Source organism: Rhyacophila brunnea, unplaced genomic scaffold (genome assembly GCF_057557595.1).
Source record: "Rhyacophila brunnea isolate RB1 unplaced genomic scaffold, BYU_Rbru_1.0 scaffold_57, whole genome shotgun sequence".
In the NCBI taxonomy this organism is placed as follows: Eukaryota; Metazoa; Arthropoda; class Insecta; order Trichoptera; family Rhyacophilidae; genus Rhyacophila; species Rhyacophila brunnea.
Genome location: NW_028233245.1, coordinates 1,982,603 through 2,002,283, shown reverse-complemented (window position 1 = coordinate 2,002,283; position 19,681 = coordinate 1,982,603).

Here is a 19,681-nt window from a genome sequence, read left to right as displayed (position 1 = left end):
TAGTCTACGAAATCGCTTTATTTTGATAAAAATACAAGGAATGCAGAAGAAGCATTTAAATGTTTTTTTGGTAATTTATTATGTAAATAGGCTTTATATTACGGTTAATTTGTAAATTTCGGTTGGTTATTATTATTTGATCTGAATTTATGAGAAATCAAATATATTTTAATAATGACCCATAAAAATATACTAAGGAGTTAATAATCCCAGACGAAGTAGAAACATGCATACAAGCTCTCACACTCCGCAAGACACTTGAACTCATCTCATTTGAGAGAAGAAGAGCAGTTGATGAAGATAGATCAGGGGAAGGTGTCAAAAGATGCATCAAGAAGTTGTGCAATATTCCCAAATGCTGACCACGTCTAAATATTTAAAATTGATAAAAAGAAAATTGACGCCTAAATGAATAAAATTTTCATGATAAATACAATAAAAATTTTAAAATATCGTGTAAATATATATTCTTATATTAAGAAATTCTGATAGGCTACAAATTTAAGCTTTTATTGTATATTAAAATGAGTACACTTGCAAACATTATTTAACCTACCAAAGATGATTACTATTATTTGAAAACATAACGGCTGCATAAATAAAATAAGAAATATGGCATCAAGATGAGACCAGCAAGAAGTACCACGCCAATCGGGAACCGCTAGGGGAAATACCCATCAACCAATATGGCTTTTATTACTTCCACTTGTGTTCAGGAATCGAGCCAAATTATTTTAGCGCCAAAATCAAGTGCATGCAATAAGCCGATATATTTATTTTTCTGTGGGTCGGTCTAAAGGTGTTTGCTGTATCTCTTGCAGCTAGGTGGCATTTATTATCAATTTGGTAATTCAAGAACCCCATTGCTTATGAATTATTTTAACCTTCAATCCTTTAAATTAAGATTTTACGTATATAATATACACCACGGAACCTTTGACAATCATATTTTTTAGGAAGGATTTTTAAAAATAATGAATGATGAATTAAATTGATTTTTTTATAGTTTTGTATTTTTGATTACTAAAACACTGCTATCAATGATAATATTATTTTTATAAATGGCTTTATATAATTTCATTCATAAGACTAAGGCATAATATATTATCTTCCAATTAGATTTATAAATTAAATATTTTCGAATGATTAGAAATAATTCTATAATTTTGTATCCAAAATTTTCATATTTACTAATGTTTTCTGTATAAAGGATAGGTCTTTTCCCCATAACTAGCTCTGGGATTAGAATTACATTAAAAGCAAACAAAGGCTTTTTAAGTCATATTGTTTTCCTAAAGACCCTGTTTCTTATTGTTGAATTAAAATTATATAAATTTGCTAATGTCTTGTCACACTTGGCTAAATCAATATGTACATTTTATAAAATCGCCATCAAAGATTATTTTTTATTTGTTTTTCCAATTTACACAACAAATACAGGGAATAATATGCATATTAATATCATACATAATTCTTAACATGTGTTAAAATTTTACCTAGTTTTTAATTTATGAATTTTTTTATACTAAGTATAAATTCGAAGTGGGATTCAAAATGATAAGAATAAAACCTTTTCGTTTTTTATAAATTCTTAAAGGGATTAATATTTTTCTTTAAACATAAGAATATATCGACAAATTTTAATTTAGCAAAATCCTTTCAATTTTTTTGCCTTTTTTTGATCATTTAACTAGATAATCGCTTCTTGCAATGTTAAGGCATTCCTATATTCTAAGAAACAGATTGGCTTTGATTGTTCAAAAATTTAAATAAATGGATTATATTACAAAAAATAAAAAAACAAATTTTAAGGTTATTTTAAAGTCTAAAAGTTACTTTTTATATATTTATACTACACTTATTTGATTCTCGACTTAAACCGTTTTCGAAATCGGGTTTTTTTGTATAAGAATGTTTTTTTCATTGAGCGATGTGGTGATATTTTACCAGATAAAAATGGCTAAATATATTTTTTCATCTGTTGACCTTGGATAAGAATAGCAAAGAAAACTAATAAACAAGTTTAAGCAAAAAAAGATTTTAGTAAAAACACTTATATACAAAATACCTTTGTAAAATGCACCCTAGAATTCATTTTATCTTATTACTCTGGGGCTTATAAGAGTTGATCAATCTATTGCATTTTTCGTAATATATGTCTTAAAATATTCTAGACAAGGATTCGAGCCTCAAAGATCTAAAATTAAATATAAATTTTACAAATATTTTCTCCTTGATTATTGAATTAAACTATACTGCTGTTATTGTAAAAATTTTTAAGACGCCAAACAGCCACAAAATAGCATATTCTTATACATGATTCGAAAAAAAACTAGATTTTGGTTTTCTCTATAGATTATGTCTTTAAGAGTTGATATTTTCGTTACATGATCTATAGGGTGCTTTTTTGTCTTGCGATATTGATTTCACATAATTAAAACGGTGTATTTTACTATAATGATACAATTATATATATTTTTTATATTTTTATAAACATTTTTGTGTTGATAAATACATCAATAACGGAAAAATTTCATGTTATTAGATATTTTATTCTATAAAATTATCTCTATCTGCATCATTAATATTTATAAAAATTTATTTTTGCTATGAAGTGCATTATATAATAGAGATTGCACTTGCAGTGTTATTAAGACTGAAAAAAAGGTTGAAAATAATGAAGCTTATTGTTTTTATATTTGATATATCAGCATACATGGAAATTTATACTTAATTATTATTAGTGTTGCTATGCAAATCTAATGTGTATAGAATTAAGTTGTAATTTTAGTAATTACATTTTAAATGTCGTCTTTGAAATAAAATAACCTGTGCAAAAATAAAATTAGTATGGTTTTAACATTTTGAAAATGCAGAAATGCATTTATAATCTATTTTTAAGCAAAGTAATAGTATTTTACATGTTATGCTACTGTAAAAAAAATATATGTCTATTGAAATAATTGATGAATGTGGACAAAATTTTACAATGAAAAATAGTAGTAACGATTTAAAAACATAAAAAAAATTCAATCGAATATTTAAACAATTTTTTGAATTTTTAATATTGCCAAAAAAAATTATAAGAGGATGTATATATGGAACTGAAGCAATTGATATGCTTAATTAATTATATATAAAACACCATTACAATCAACTCTGAAGCAAATGGATTTTTAGGTAGTATTTTTTCAAACACCATCCTTTTTTTGTTTATATAAATACCTGGGAATACTATTAGTACAAAAAAATATAAATTATGTATGTTTTTAAAAGTTTGAAATTTTACAAAATAAAATTATACATAGGATGGGATAGATGTGATCACGTCATTCAAGTAAGCATATATTTACCCAATAAAAGTCATATATTCCTAAAAATAGCTAGATTTTATATAATGGACTATTTTATGGAGAAAGACTATTTATTATTATTTACAATTTCAAGATAAATAATGGACATTTTATGATTCTTTCATAGTCTTTAGTCACAATTTCAGATTTTTACTGCAAAATATGAATTGCCTTTGGCGTTTATACAAATAATAGTTGGTCATGGCACTATATACAGTAATTTTGATTTTAAATTATTGCTTACACCATTCCTTTTTAAATATCTATACATTATTGCTATTCTTTAATAGAAAATACTTGCTTAATGGATTATTTGTAAAGCACTTTTTATTAGAATATTTTTATTGATTGTGCACATGCCAAAAATTACAGTTTTTATACATTTAAGTAATATAATACAAAAAAAGCCAGAAAGAGCTTAAAGTTACAAATAAAATAGAGGAGTATATTCATACTAAGGTATTGAGAAAATTTCTTGATCTAGTAGGTCGTGAAAAGAGGAGTGACATCGAAGAAGGTTTAAGATAAGAGGAATTAGGTAAAAGCGTCATTATAATTGGCCTCCTAAAGTCAAAAACATTGAGCTTATAGCGAATCTAAAATTAAAATTCCAAAATTAATAAATAAATAAAAATGATATTTTGTAATAAAAAATTTCAAGACATAGATATTGCGGTACCACACGTGTCACATATTTTGTTTAAAAAGAACGAAAATTTTTAAACTGAATTAAGCCATATATTTAAACTATAGAATCGAGTAAATTTCTTGAAATATTGGTTTTTAAGATAGTAAGTGAGAAGAGATGTCTTGATAAAAGGACCGATAGGATGTGATAACGGTGAATTGTTAACCTATGCTCATTGATCAAAAAATAATAGTGTAAGCTCAATAATTAAACTATGAATAAAATAAAATAAAATTTTAATATTTATATATTTATTTATTTCTAATTTTTTTTATTCCCTTATGTTATTCTAAATTTACTAAGCAACGGTAAAAAAGCAAGTATTATAAAATTATAAATCAATTTTTTTTACAATCTATTGGTAAAGTACACCAATTCAAATAATTGATGAGCTAGGAAAATTTACTCAACAACCATTAAGCTATTATAAAATTTATGTGTAATAACTCAATATAAAAAAAATATTTACCTTGTGATTAGAGTATAATTTCATCTAAAATATTGAAAATACAATTTTTATCGTAAAAATAATTTTTAAAATAAATATTTAATTGTATAAAAAGCCTATCTATACCTAATTTTCTATTAAAAAAATTAAACCATAAGTTTTGGCATGTTTTTATCATATTCCAGATATATTAAACACATTTTTATATACTATTGCTTCTTATATTACGATTTTACATATTCTTTTGAAATAAAAGTAAAATTTATATCTTAGATTAATCTTAATTTTGTTTTGGCTTTATTATTTCGAAAAACAGCTGTTTAAACGTGATGTTATCAGATAAGCTGGAAGCATAAACATCGAAAGGTATATAGCATCATCAATTAAATAAAAAGTCAAATTGTAATTTCTGAATTTGAGAAAAGTTTTTTTTGTTTTGTTCTCAATGACTCGTAATATATATTTTACTGATTGATTTAATTTTCGAAATTACTTTATTTTTTAAACATCAAAATTAAACTCTAATAAAGAGCATAGTTGTATTAAAAGTATATTTGTGAATCTTATGTAAAATTGAAAATTTTTTCTGCAAGTAAAAATTAAAATAGTAATCTATAGTTTTTCTTCGATTTTTATTTGAATATCCTAAAATGCAGTAAAATAGATAGAAGGCTTTTTGACTGCTTAAATTTTGTCACCACTACGGGAAAACTTTCCTTTCATACCAATAATGGGTTTGATTACTTGCACTTGCATTTGGGAATTGTTTCAAATTGTATATGTGCTACAAAAAAAAGCGTATGTTTAAAGCTAAAAGCTTATTTTCCTTTGCTTGGCCTAATAGTACTTGCTTTGACCTTGCTGTTAGACGGAATAAATTACCAGCTAGTGATTTATCCATACCCTTGCGTGTAAAGGATAAAACCTTCAATTATTTAAATTGAATACCACAGGTCAATATTTATTCACACAATAATTGAAGTTCTAATGCAAAAAAATTTCACCAAAAAAATGGCATTAGTTGTAAATGATAAATAAATAATTTTAGTCTTGCCGTAATTTTACTGTTTCCAGATGAATTATTGAACTATGATGTTAATATCATATATATAAAACAAAATTTTGATTTGATGAATCCGATTCGCACTTTATAAAACCGATTTCGAGTCGTTTCATATGGTAGTTCCGGCCGAGATATGTGATGACGCAGAAACCGAAAATAATAGTATCTATACATTAAGAAATGTGAAAGATTCGATATTTGTTGATTCAAAGGATACATACGAACCCAATAGAAAAAGAATATGGTATTTGTTGAAAATTTTCTTTGTAGAAAACTACAAGACTTTGATGAAAATTAGGAGAGGTAAAGACTTCTACAGTAGACTTTCAAATGAAGAAATACCTTTATTTAGAAATTTAGAAAGCTTTTTACTGTTTATAAGAGAATTATATCTTTTTTGTTTGAATTCTAAAACTGAAAGTAGCATCATAAGAACTACGCATATCCAAAATTTACTAAAGGGTATGAATATCAGATTTGGAAGATTTCCGATTTTATCACAATTAGAAACTTATACAATAGTCTCGAAATTGGATCCAAACAGCTTAAAAATACACGAATCTGCTACTTTCCCACTAGAAATGTCTTTCAAAACTTATAAACAAACAAATGTTCGGTTTCTTTATAAGAAAGGTGACGATTTGACCAAAGACTATTCTATTATGGAAATAATAAAGATCGTTGGTAAAAAAATAAAATGTGAAGTAGTAACCTATACTATTATTCCATTTAATAAGTCGGAAGGATTGATTGAGATGATTCCATCAAGACACATTTATAAAGATGAATATAAATCAATTCTAGACGATTTTATAATAGAAAATCATGGTGGTATTTTGGATTACCCGTATATAATGGGATTTTTAGCAATAAACCCGGACACGCTTGTGCTAAACTCGAAATTTATGGAAAGTTTTGCTTTTTACACTGTCTTAATATATTTATTAGGAGTTGGTGATAGAAATCTCAACAACTTTTTAATAACTAACGATGGTGATTTTTTCCATATCGATTATAGTTATATATTTGGGGAAGATCCGAAAAAGATGATTTTAAAAAACAAACCTAGGTTTTTTATTCCTCCTATTTTAAAAAATATTTTTAAAAGAGATCGTATGCTTTGTATAAAATTACTTGAGAAAGTGAAACATATATTTTTTAAAATAAGAGAAGATTGGAAAGGCATCAAGAGCTGCATAGCAAAGAAGAACAAAGGGGATATTTATTTTGATATTGACATGGATAGAGGTTTTAGATTTATGGAAGAAAGACTACTTTTTGATTTGAAACACATGCAAGTTGTACCAATTATTGAAAATAAATGGTATTCAGAATTAGAGAGTATAAAATCTAACATTGCTTGTGGAATCAATGTAATTGGAAGATTATTTCGTAAGTAAGAATGTGATAAATCACACGCAAAAATGACACGTATAAGTTTATTTTTATTGAATATTGCCTTTTATTACAATTAAACTTTTCGATGTAGATTTTTCAGGCTTCAAAAAGGATTTTTAGCTGTACCAAGGTTAACTAGATTTTTAGCGCAGATGTTAATAAAATTTCGTTGTTTATGTACAGGTTGGATACCTGTAAATATTTCACTAAATATTTTCAACTATATATAAATTATACAATAGTGTGAATTTATAAGCCTTATAAAGCACTTTTAATTAAAAAAATATTGCTAATTTGAAATTTTTATAAACACATTGAAATCATATATTTCCAAAATACCCTCTTTCTTTTCTGCGTACTTTTATTTGAATTTTTTTATTAAAATAATCATGCTAAAACAAGTATTTTTTGAAAATTATGGTTATTCTATTAATATATATTATTACTATATATACAAATATATGGTTTTTCTAGTTTCTTTTTATTATTCATATTATTTGTTGGACAATATAAAATTTCTGGAATACTATTTAGTATATAAAACGAAACAATATAAAGCCACATCATATTTGCAAGTTTATGATATATTTTCAATTATTCTTATAGTTTCAGATGTTATATTTATTTAGATATTGAAATGGTTGAATTAAAGCCCTTCCTAATGCATTATACTAAGCATCAAGATAAATCAATAACAAGAGTTTTTAAAAAAGGATATGATTTCATTATCATGAATTTTTACTATAATTATTAATCACACCTTGAATTATTCACGTAAATGCATCTTATATATACCTTTGAATATCTCTTCTAATCCTCTGTTATTTTCAAGGCCTATATATCAAGGATTTCCCTATATTATATAGTTTTAATTATGCCTCTACTTGTTTCGAAGCTTAGAATTTTAAATACCTTTTTTTTGTGGATGAATCAATGGTAAAATTGATAACACATAATGTATTCATGGAAGGATCACGCCTTAATTTATTTTTTAAACCATAAGAGTTAAAATTTTCTTATAAATAGATATTGTTATCTTAGCATCTAATGATGTATGCCATGATAATTTGATTTACAAAATAATATTTCTTTTAATACTTTAGGAGGTCTTCTAAAATAAGCCAAAATATTTTATAGGCATATTTTTGGATTTTTTCTTCTAAAAAATATACAAGCTAAAGAAAATCTTCATTGTTATATAAGTAAAAAAATTTTAAGTCTTACAATATCAAAGAAATAGTGTTTTAAATGATTTAAATACACAGTAGGGCTTTTTATTTAAGCTATTTAATGACATCATAAAGTTTAATTACACGAATATTTTTAAAATAATATAATTATAACTTTTAATCCGAAAAAATGGGAAAATATTTAGAAGAAACTAAAATAAATGTTCAATATTATTTTTAGTCTCAATATGTATTCGTATTGTACTGAATAATAATTCTATTAAAAATCACACATTAATCACATCCTCAATTATACGATGCCGTTGTCATTTCAAATAAGCAGAGAAAGCTACCATTCCAGTTTAAAAAATTAATAAAGGTAATCTTTATTGCATTAAAATATTGTTATGCTAAAATTAATATCAAAGAGTTTATCAATGTTCCCAATGGTCTGACTACGTCTCAATAGATGGAATTGATAAAAAAAACTTAACCAATAACTAACAAGTAATACTACTAAAATTAAAAAATATTAACATATAATAGACACAAATATTTTCAGTATGCTAAACTAGGGGCTGTAAAAGAATTAACCGCCAAATTTTACCTCCAAATTTTCTTATATAAATTGATTCCATGTTAGATGGTAAATGAGAACCAATGGCATACTTCCCTCACCACAATCAAATGATCTCTTTGATCCAGCTGAATTTCATTCATTAAAGAACAGTTCAAAAGTGAACTCGAAAATTAAGAATCTCAAAAGAAGAAAGAAAAGAAAGAAAGTGACTGAGTTCAAATTAAGAAACATAATAATCAGAAAAGATATTTTTGCTTATGAAGATCCTTCAGTTTTAACACCACGACAACAAATTCTATGGCACAAAAAGAAGAGCCAAGATGAATCCAAAAAGCTTTTGTTAGAAAAGGAAACTAAACACAAAAATTTGTTGTTTACAGATCAAGGTTCACAAGAAAAAGACATAAAAGAAGGTGATATCAATCGAAAAACATCATATTCATCGTTTAGAAAAGAAAAGAGGTATTTAGAAGTGCAAGATATTGCCAGCTTGCAGCTAGAAAGTATAAAAACTGAAAACACAAGTAATTTATACCAGAATTGCACGGATTTTAAGCCTTTGATGGATTCTTTTATCAATATAAAAGATAAGAAATCCAATTGTAGGGATCATATAAATATAGAAGAACCAAAATATCAAAGCAATATTTCTGGTACCAATGTTGTAGTTCCAAAAGAGGTAAGTACTATAATTCCGCAAAATGACTCTAAATTAGAAAAGAATAATCAAAATTCAATAAAAATTGAAACAATCATAAACCCAAAATATCATGAAAAATTTGACAGAATGCATTTCATGAAATATGGAAGGTTAGAATATATAAAACAATACTGTATTCATAGTTGTTTCTTAAAAAAACTGATACTTATGGAAATCGGAAAATTCGATCGAGTTATTCTATTCAATAACTATTCTTTTGAATATTCATACCACTTTTTAATATCACTCAAAGAAAAAAAATGTTGCACATTCTGAGTATTTAAATAAAAATATTTAAATCACATTTTTAGCGATATGTTTTTTAGTTTATCTTTTTACTTCTTGCTTAAAATAATTGTGGTTTACATTCACACCAGCATATCTGAAAGCAGGAATTTATTGGGTCACATATACATTTTTAGCAATAAATGACTTTAAAAATTGTATATATATATACCTTAGGTAAAACCACTTATTATTATTATTTAAGCATAATATCATCGGTTTTTTATGGTAAAACATTTTTAATGGCATTTATAACTTGTTTAAAAATAGAAATTTATTTTTCTAGGGTAAATTTGTAAAAAACTAGCCATTGAACAACCATATATACTGTATATATTAATTGAAACTCATTTTAGGACTATTTTACGATATCTTATTCGTTATTCATTGAAATTTGTTGATTTTCAAACATTTTTCGCTTGTGTTCTATTTTAAAATGCAACATTCACTCGAAATTGTATATATTATTACCATCTGGAATAAAACTATAATGAAACACATGATGGCGCATTCATTTCAGTTTTAATATGTAAAAACGGACAATTACTTAGAAGACGGCCTTGCTATAGCAACTTCGAGTAAAAAACATCTTTGAAAAGAAGCATACCATGTTCAGTACCGTCTTCTTCATATTGAAGTTTTTATAATATTAATAACGGTATAAATATTCCATTTTCAGATTTTAAAACTTATTTGGTAATTATCGTGTGATTCCTGGCAACATATATAAATCAATATACAATATAGCTTTTATATTAATATTCCAAAGTAATTTTTAAATTCTACCCATAAAATATTTTTTTTCATCAAAAGTCCTTTTTAACAAATTTTAACGCTCAGATGTGTTCTAAATTCGTCTCAGAATAAAACAAAGTCACAAAAACAACTTTCGGTTTCTTTTGTAATTTTAAGCGAATTTGATGTTCATACGTGTATTTAATATTCAATTGTGCTTTAGTATCGCCAATATTTCTTAAATTTTATATATTGACCATAAGTATATAAAAGTTTTATTGTTGTTTGTTTAAAATGTTTGGATTGTGTGGATCTAACAATGTCTCAATTAAAGATGCAGTATAGTACTACATTGAGTTTTTAAGTATAAAGAAGTTGAAAATAAAATTCAGCACTTACATAGCTAAAAATTGATTTATCTTCCTCATAAATTTTTTTTCATTGGTCACAATTATGTTAAAATTATCCAAGAAAAATTATTTGGAATACAACATATTAGGTAAGATTTAGAAGCGAATAAAAACCAAATATTACTTGATAATAATTGGATTTTTCCATAAAACGATATTTTTGCAATTATAAAACTCAAAATAGGCGAGAAAAAAGAAAATAATTAACTTAAAAATATTTAAATATATATAACAATTTTTGTTATTACTATAGCCACGATCATGTTCTAAAATCTTATACAAAATAATTAAAAGCGAAAATATATATAAAAATTGATTATATTTTTAAATTCTCAGAATAGATTTAAAGCTTGTTTTATATATAATTTATTTTCTCGGTTTTTGCTCCCATCATATTAAACTATACCTTTTCATCTTAAAAATTTCCTATTATTTTTGGTAAAAATTGCTATGGAGTAAAAAAAGATTTACTTTCATATGCTTAAATATGCACTATTTTCAGTATATAAACGCAAAAAAGATGTTTAACAAAATAGTCATTGATTTATCGTAAAATGTTTCATTTTAAAAGAATTTTTAACCAAATATTTCGTATTGTTACACTATCTGTATTGATTATCCAAGCCTAAACCACACACATCAAAGTAAAGAATAAGTTGACTTTTTGATGTAATAATACCCAGAAAATACGAGATAATCCCATGATTAGAAGATATATCGTATAAAAAAATAAACACAATAAAATAAATTGTTTAAAATATACAGAAGCAAAGATATTCTATATAAACGGATTCTAAAAAATACCCAATCTTATGAATAGCAATTAAATCATGTATATGTGCAATATAATATGTAAATTCTCTTTAATTATAAAATATAAAAATTATTCCATAAGAATTTATGCCGTTCTTTGACAACCACTTGTCAATAAACTATTTTATCAGTCAAAAATTTTATGTGGCTAGAGATTTTGTACATGGTCTAAGTTAATGAAAAATTTGTATGTCGATCTAAGAGGAAATTTAAATAAAAGCTCCAGATTTCTCGATCCTATATACATAAGCATTTTTACCGAAAAACTTTATGCCATTTTTTTCATTTTTTAAAAATATGATCAAATATCATTCCTTAATCCGGAATATATTTTTTATCTTTAAGTATATATCTAGTGTTCTTTTTCTATTTAGTTTTTTCGATTTTTTATGGTGTCCGAGCTCTTTATCAGTGCTTGGTCTCTTCGAATAGTACCAAGTTGTGCTTATTTTTATTTTAATATTTGGTGTATATTGAGCAATTTTTTTTTGTATTTACATCATAAAATCACCTTTTTTTGAACTAACGTAAATTTTAGTATTTTAGCCTTTCAAAGCACTTCTGCACATATTTTTTACAGTTTATAAAGCTTTTTTGAAGATTCAGAATTCCGGAATCTGATTATTCTTTTTAAGCTCAAATTTTTATGTCTTATAGTATTTTCTAATATTATTGACATATAAAATTCACTTATATCGTTTCCGTATTTATTTATGACGAATTAAGTTTTTGAAATACTTCTTTCCTTTTATCAAAATCTTCTGTCTGTCATAGTCTCTCCAATAAAGATACTGAATTCAGTTTAATTTGGAAAACTAACGATGTATTTTCTTATAGTTACCGTCTTAGCACCAATAAAACATTTTTTTATCCACTAATGTTCTTACATGTATATAATTATTACGGAAAATTGTTCAAAAAAGAAATCTAAAGAAACTATTTAAGATGCCGTTTTTTATAAAATCCGTTGGAATTTATTTATAAAGAGTTTGCTAAACATATACCGTTTTAACTAACGGATTGCATATGTAATGAATGCAGAGAAATATATGAAGCAACATGTTTTATATTAAACTTAAAATATGACCATAAACTTCCGCTGTTATTTTTTTGTGCTAAAAAGACAAACTAAGAAAAAATAAAATGCCTGAAAATATACTTCAAACCAAACATATCAACATAATTTACATTAAAGGCATTCTTGGGGTGTATTTTTATTATAAGGGGCGTAAGTTAAACAATATAGTGTTAATAGCAAATAAATCGCTCTTCTGGACATAAATAATACTGACTATAAATAATATTTACCAGCACTAATATTTTATAATTTATTCGAACAAAGCCACCATGATTTCATAGAATGTCGCATCTTATTTTGATAAGTTTAATCGGAGGTTACTGTCACACAAAGAAAAGATTATAATTTAGTAAAGATCTTTTTTAAAATTCTTCTCAAATCATTTCTTTTTTGTAATTAATAGAAATAAAATTTTAGAATGCATTTTATTATCAAAAACACTTTTTTAGAACAAATCGACACTAATTTTTATTTTCATTGAATAAATCGATTTTAAGTAATTATCACAATGTATATAATAGTGTTGTGTTTTTTTAGTTTATTATTTTTTGATTCAAACTTTTTGTTTTAATCATCATATCGTATAATGATAGAACAGTGCAAACCCCCAAATGAATATATTCATGAAAAAAAAATTTACATGAATAAAAAGTAAGAAAAGAAAAAGTTTCCAAAAACATAAATAAAATTATCCATGGAAAATAAATCAAGTATTATTTTAAGAAGAAAATAACACTACGATATCAAAATTAATACATAAAAATAGTGCACCATTCTGGGTATTAAATGATTTAGCTGTGAAGTTTGGTCCAAATATAATTATATTATTTTACCCATAAATTTAATTATGAAAGTTATTATACATCCGATAATTTTTGAAAACTGTTGCATATTTCTAATCCCTATAAAATCAGTTCTTTAATTCATTATTTAATTTTGACAATACCCAATTAAAACATGATAAAGTTTCATTATTTAAGCAAAAACGAATTTAGGTATGAAAAAATTGTGAATAAACTATGTTTAAATTTACACAAAACTAAGAAAAATAGTGTTAGAGTACGTAAAAGAATTTAAATAATTATTTTTGTAATTTTTTAAACAAAATACATTTAATAATTGACATTTTTTGTGTTACAAAGTATATTCTGACCAGCAAAAAGCCATTAAAGTAAACCCAAAACCATAATCAAACAAAATTTTAGGTGTTGTATGCGCAGCTATAATTTTTTCAACGATATTTGGCGGGTGATATAAAAGGCATATCTTTAATCAATTCTTTTTTTATAGATGATAATAGCATATATCTTTTTTCTTTGATTATAAAACTTCTTAAAGCTGTTATATGAATATATTTAGTTATAACAATTTAAAAAAGATATCAAATCCTTTTAACATTTTATTTTTAACTTTTATAATCTTTTAATACCTTTAGTAGTATCAATTATTATATCTATATATATTTAATGTACTAAATAAAATAGTAGTACAGGCAAGCGTTGGTTTTCTTCAAAATTACTTTTACTCATACAATAAATTATATTTGTATTGAAGAGGACCATAGCTCCATATTTATCACTCTTATAAAAATTTCTTTTTTTTACTGCTTTAAAACAGAAAATTTTTGCAATAGCTTATATTATTTTAGTATGATATTTTTATTTGATCACATTGAATTTATTATTTTGTTCCCAAACAAAATTATTAGATCTTTTAACATAAAGGATAATATTTAATTTCAACAAAAATTTGATTTTTTTTCTGGTTATTTCATAAAACTATAAAAATTTATCTTGGATTTAAATAAAGATTCATAAAATTTGATAATCACATTAAATTTATGTAGTTTCATGCATTATTTCAGCAAATTATAGTCTAAATTTGCTGTTATTACCTCTATATTTATATTCATTTTATATAAATATAATTACTTCGGTATTTTACTCTTTTATATTACAACTGAAGCCAACTCTTTTTGTTTTATTTTAATATTTCAAGACAAATTATATGGTTTTTAATTACTAATGTCTTTAAAATCTTTGAAAATTATATTTTACCATTTAAAGATTTGAAGAGTCTCTCAGAATTCTAATGATTATATCCGACTAAACTTCTAGAAACAAATTATTGTTAAAAAAAAAAGTTTTATAATCATAAGGGTTTTTATATGATATTAATGTTATTTTTTTATTTCGAAATCAACAGAAATAATTGCATATGTAAATACTTTCGATAGTTTACGCGGCTTTATATGATAAACTTTCCATTTATTTAATTTCCACAATTTTTATTTTCTTATAATATAAATATTATTATTATACATTTTATCACAATTTAGACAAGAAATAATATAAAATTAGCTATCGTGGAAGTGAGAAAAAAACAATTCATAGTTAATTTTTCCACATGTCAAATTTTCTGTGCTCTTTTATAATTAAAAATTGTTTTTGTGTCTTTTCAAGAGGATGATAAATTCTAAAGCTCCCATTTGATTTATTTTTTACCTTAATTTAGCTATGCTCATTTATGTAAAGAATTGACAAAAAGAATTGAGGTTTAATAAAAAAAATATGCCAAACAATCAATTCGTTGATTCAAACGAAATAAATTAATTTAAAATGAGCAATTTATCAATTTTCTTTTGTAGATTTAAAAATTATTTATTAGATACCATGGCTATCTATTAAAAAATATTAACTGTGAATTAAAATACATAATTTCATTGGATTTTAAAACAATAAATTGATGTAACCCATGAATTTTAAAGTTCTCATTCCAAACCTAGGTTTCATTTTATTATTCTGCAGAGTTAGCTAATGATTTGTGTACACATCTAGAAAAAAAATGCACCCAGGTCTTCGAAAATTCACAAGGCACCATATATTTTATTATTTTCACATATGGAATGAAAAAGATTACATTGCTTAAGACATTCAAATTAGCAAAACTGTGACTAATTTAGAAAATATATTTGAAACTAATTGTCCAAATAAGTCTAAGATGACAGGGTTGTGTTAAAAGATCATTTTTAAATATAAGCTTGGCATATATATTCAATCAATATAAGAAATTGATTATACTCTAGTGCCGAAACATTTGAGTGCTTTTAAATTATTACTGGTTTTATAAACTAAATAGGCTATATTTGCACTAAAAATCTAGTAATTTGCTTATTTGAAGCAGATTACCAATTAAATAATTGCTTACGGTAAATAAAACACAAAGCTATGGTGTTTTTATGATGATGTGTTCTTTGAGGATTTATAAAAAAAAAAGTAAATTATAATTTTGAAGAAGTAGTGATTAAAAAATTGAATAAATAAGTTTCATAAAGAAAAACCGAATCAAAAAAGTCGTTATATATAGAAAAGAATAAAATCATTGAATAAATTTAGAGCTAATGCGAGAAAAAATCATGAGAATTTTAGTTTCAATATTAATATTATAGGAATTAAAACTAAATTAAATATTTTCTCAATTAAATTCAACCAAATCTGATATAGAGTTTCCAACTTAATTTTAAATTCCAGTGTATTAATATACAGAATAAAATCGGGAAATAAAACCTGAAGGCCATAATTGAATTTCTACTGAATAGAATTGGAAGACAAAAACATAAAAAATTAATATAGTATGGTAACACTAAAAAAAAGCAAGAATAATTTTTAAATATATAGCCTCTAATTCAAAAAAAAAATGTTCAATAAACAACGATAATAAAATAGTATAACTTCTTCACAATAATGCAACATTGATTTTTCGGTTCAAATCGATAAAAATTATGATGAAATATGAACAAAAAGAGAAAAATCTATAAAAATATAACTATATGAGTGCACAAAAGAATGGAGAAAAGCTTAGATATTATGAATTATGACGGATGTAGAGTAATCTTATGAAATTTAAATATTTAATCATAAAATTATAGTTTATATTCATATGCTTCTTTTGATTTGTAATTTAGATTTTATACACAAACATGGCGTGATCGATTTCTCATGATCCTATCTTGTCTAAAATTTTGACTAAATCCTCGTCTTATCTCAACTATTTTTAAAATCTATATTAATTTAAGATTTTTCCTAAATACTACACTTTGAATGGATGCATTAATTTAGTTTGACATTTTGAATTCTTTCAGATTACTTGAATATTATTGTGCTATAACGCCATTTCTTATTCAATAAATGATTTAGTCTTTGTCCCAAAATTGTACAATAGTGACAATTATGATATTTGAAAATCATATATTGATAATTTCATATTTTCAACTTTGTTTATATCAATTATACTAGTTAAACAATTTCTATCAAAGCAAATACAGTTCTTCATTTTTTTGTATATGAATATATCAGGTCTGTTCCTAGATAGTTTTATCTTCATATTATTCTCTTGAGCATTAATTTTAATTTCCGATGATCTTACATTTCCTTTATGTAGCTATTTTCAAGAACCTTCACTAACAGTGTTGATTCTCAAAAAAGCCAGAGGTTTTTGATTTATGTTTTATGTTTATGTTATAAAATTGTCCCAGCATCTTGGTTTTTTCTACATTTTCAAGAAAGCATTTCGCCTATAAATGTCAGTAAATCAAGGTCAATCTTTTCGCTTATTTATTTTTTTAATTCAAGATAGTAGCCTTTCTTAACGATTGTTCCTATTTATGTGACAATTAATTTTCAACTAAAACAGTATTTTTTGAAATTTATGCTCTATGTTTTCTATTTCACTTCGAAATATGTTCATTTTATATATAACAATCGCTTGTTAAAAGGTTTGATCGAAAATTGCTCCCTATGGGCATACCTTTTGCGCCATCGTTTAGTTTTTTAAAATATATAGGTTCAGATTTCAATAATCCAACTCAATGATTTATCATTCATAATGCAAATTCATTATAGACTTAAATATGCCTTAGAAATGTGATTAGTTTTTGATAAACTCTATACCCTTCTAGCGTTCTGTTTATTACTTTTATGATCCTTTATGTTTTCTTCTCAAGGTACTGTCTATTATTCACCATATTATTTATATTTGTCTTTCCAATCAGTTAAAATATAATTTATTTGCATCTTAATATATTTGTTGTTGATTTTTCGGTATTTATCACGATTCATATGTTATCAATGGACTGCGGCGATTCTTTTACATTAATTTGATGCTTTGATCGTCTTTACTTATCTCTTTAGGCATTCAATGAATATAGAGGGCTAGTTCTGATGCAGTATCTTTTACTTTGATGGACAATAATGGCAAGTTCACATTTAATTTTTATCATATCCTTCTATACAGAAGACAAGTAGGTGTGATTATAAACGTTCACCCTGGTGTCTGTGATTTTTATTGCTTTCCATTATATCCCTTCTTTGGTCATATACAGCGATAAATTCCGATTCTTTGCGAGTTTAGACATAAGTTTAATTATTCGTTCTCGAATTTTAATGTTTTTAAATGATCAATTTTGTTTTTAATCAATCGAATCAAATAATTTAACATAAAACCCGTTTTTTGCCTCATGTTTATTGCAAAGTCCATCATCACCAGTTTAAAAGGTTTAAGCAATCAATCCTGCTTTTTATTTAAGGACTAATATTGGAATTATACTTTAAATTCTTTTTTATATAAAAATTGATTCATGACCAATGGAAGAATCATATATATACCATCCGGCTATATTCAGTTCTCTCACATCTTCTTCGAGGCTTCTAGTCTTACATCTTCTTCGATTCCTCTAGTTTTATATCTCTTCGACACCTCTTCTCTGTTCAAGGGGGTTCCTTATTCCATTAGTTTCATATTAAGCAATTAATTAGATTCGACAAATTTACCTATTTTTATTCAATCTTATATCTTCTTTTTAAGGAAGTTCGCTTATAATTATTAAGAACTTTGATTATACGATGCTCCTCCGCATGTGATCCTTTTTGTTCTGGCTCATAAGTTTGATCTCCGTATATTTTACCCTTTTACTATGCGCCACTCATAATGGGGATGGAATAAGATTTTTCTTCACTTTCATCACGGTTAACATGCTACTACCACTCTAACCCAACGCTATCTATATATTTGCTGAATCGGGTTGGTTTCATTTCAAATTTGGCTCGTTTTTGGCAACCTTTACAACAGCCACCTATTTATTTTTGGCATGTTTTTATCGTTTTACTTTCACTTTAAAAGACATTCCATTTGAGGCAATTTATCTTTTGTACTCGATTTGTCCAGAGAGTATTCGGCTGATTGAGCACATAGCTTTTCTAACTATTTCAAATCAACTACGCCACCACACCCCCGAAATTTAATTTTAGCAATTATTTATAATAAAAAACCACCATATTGGGAATACAATATCGTAAAAATAATCTGAAAGAACTCGAAATTTATAAATGAATTGAAGCATTTATTTAAACTGCGTGACTTGTAAAAACCTTGAAACTACTAAGTCTCAAAAAGAAATAAATGTGGATTCTGATTTGAGAAAAAAGCATAGTAAAAATTATAAATAGTATATGCTCGTGAAAAGCGAGCACGTTATGCTTGAAAAAATAAATTTTTTATTAGAAATGAAATTAACCCGCAAACAAAAAGTAAATAAATAAAGAATACTATATGGTTATCTAGAATGATTATTGTAATATATTTTAATCGAAAAATAGATAAAATAAATTCTGGTGCCAAAAAATTACGTTAAATCGTATAGTGTTAAAATCGTGACCGGAATACAATAAAAAGATAGATCTGTGTATAAATAATAAAAATTTGCTAAAGGTAAATCTAGGTAATTATAATTATCAAATGAAAAAGACACTTGAACCCATCTCATTTAAGAGAAGATGGGCAGTTGATGAAGATAGATCAGGGTAAGGTGTCAAAAGATGCATCAAGGGGCTGTGCAATATTACCAATGGGCAGACCACGTTTAAATTTTAAAAAGAAAATTAACACATAAATAAAATACTAAATG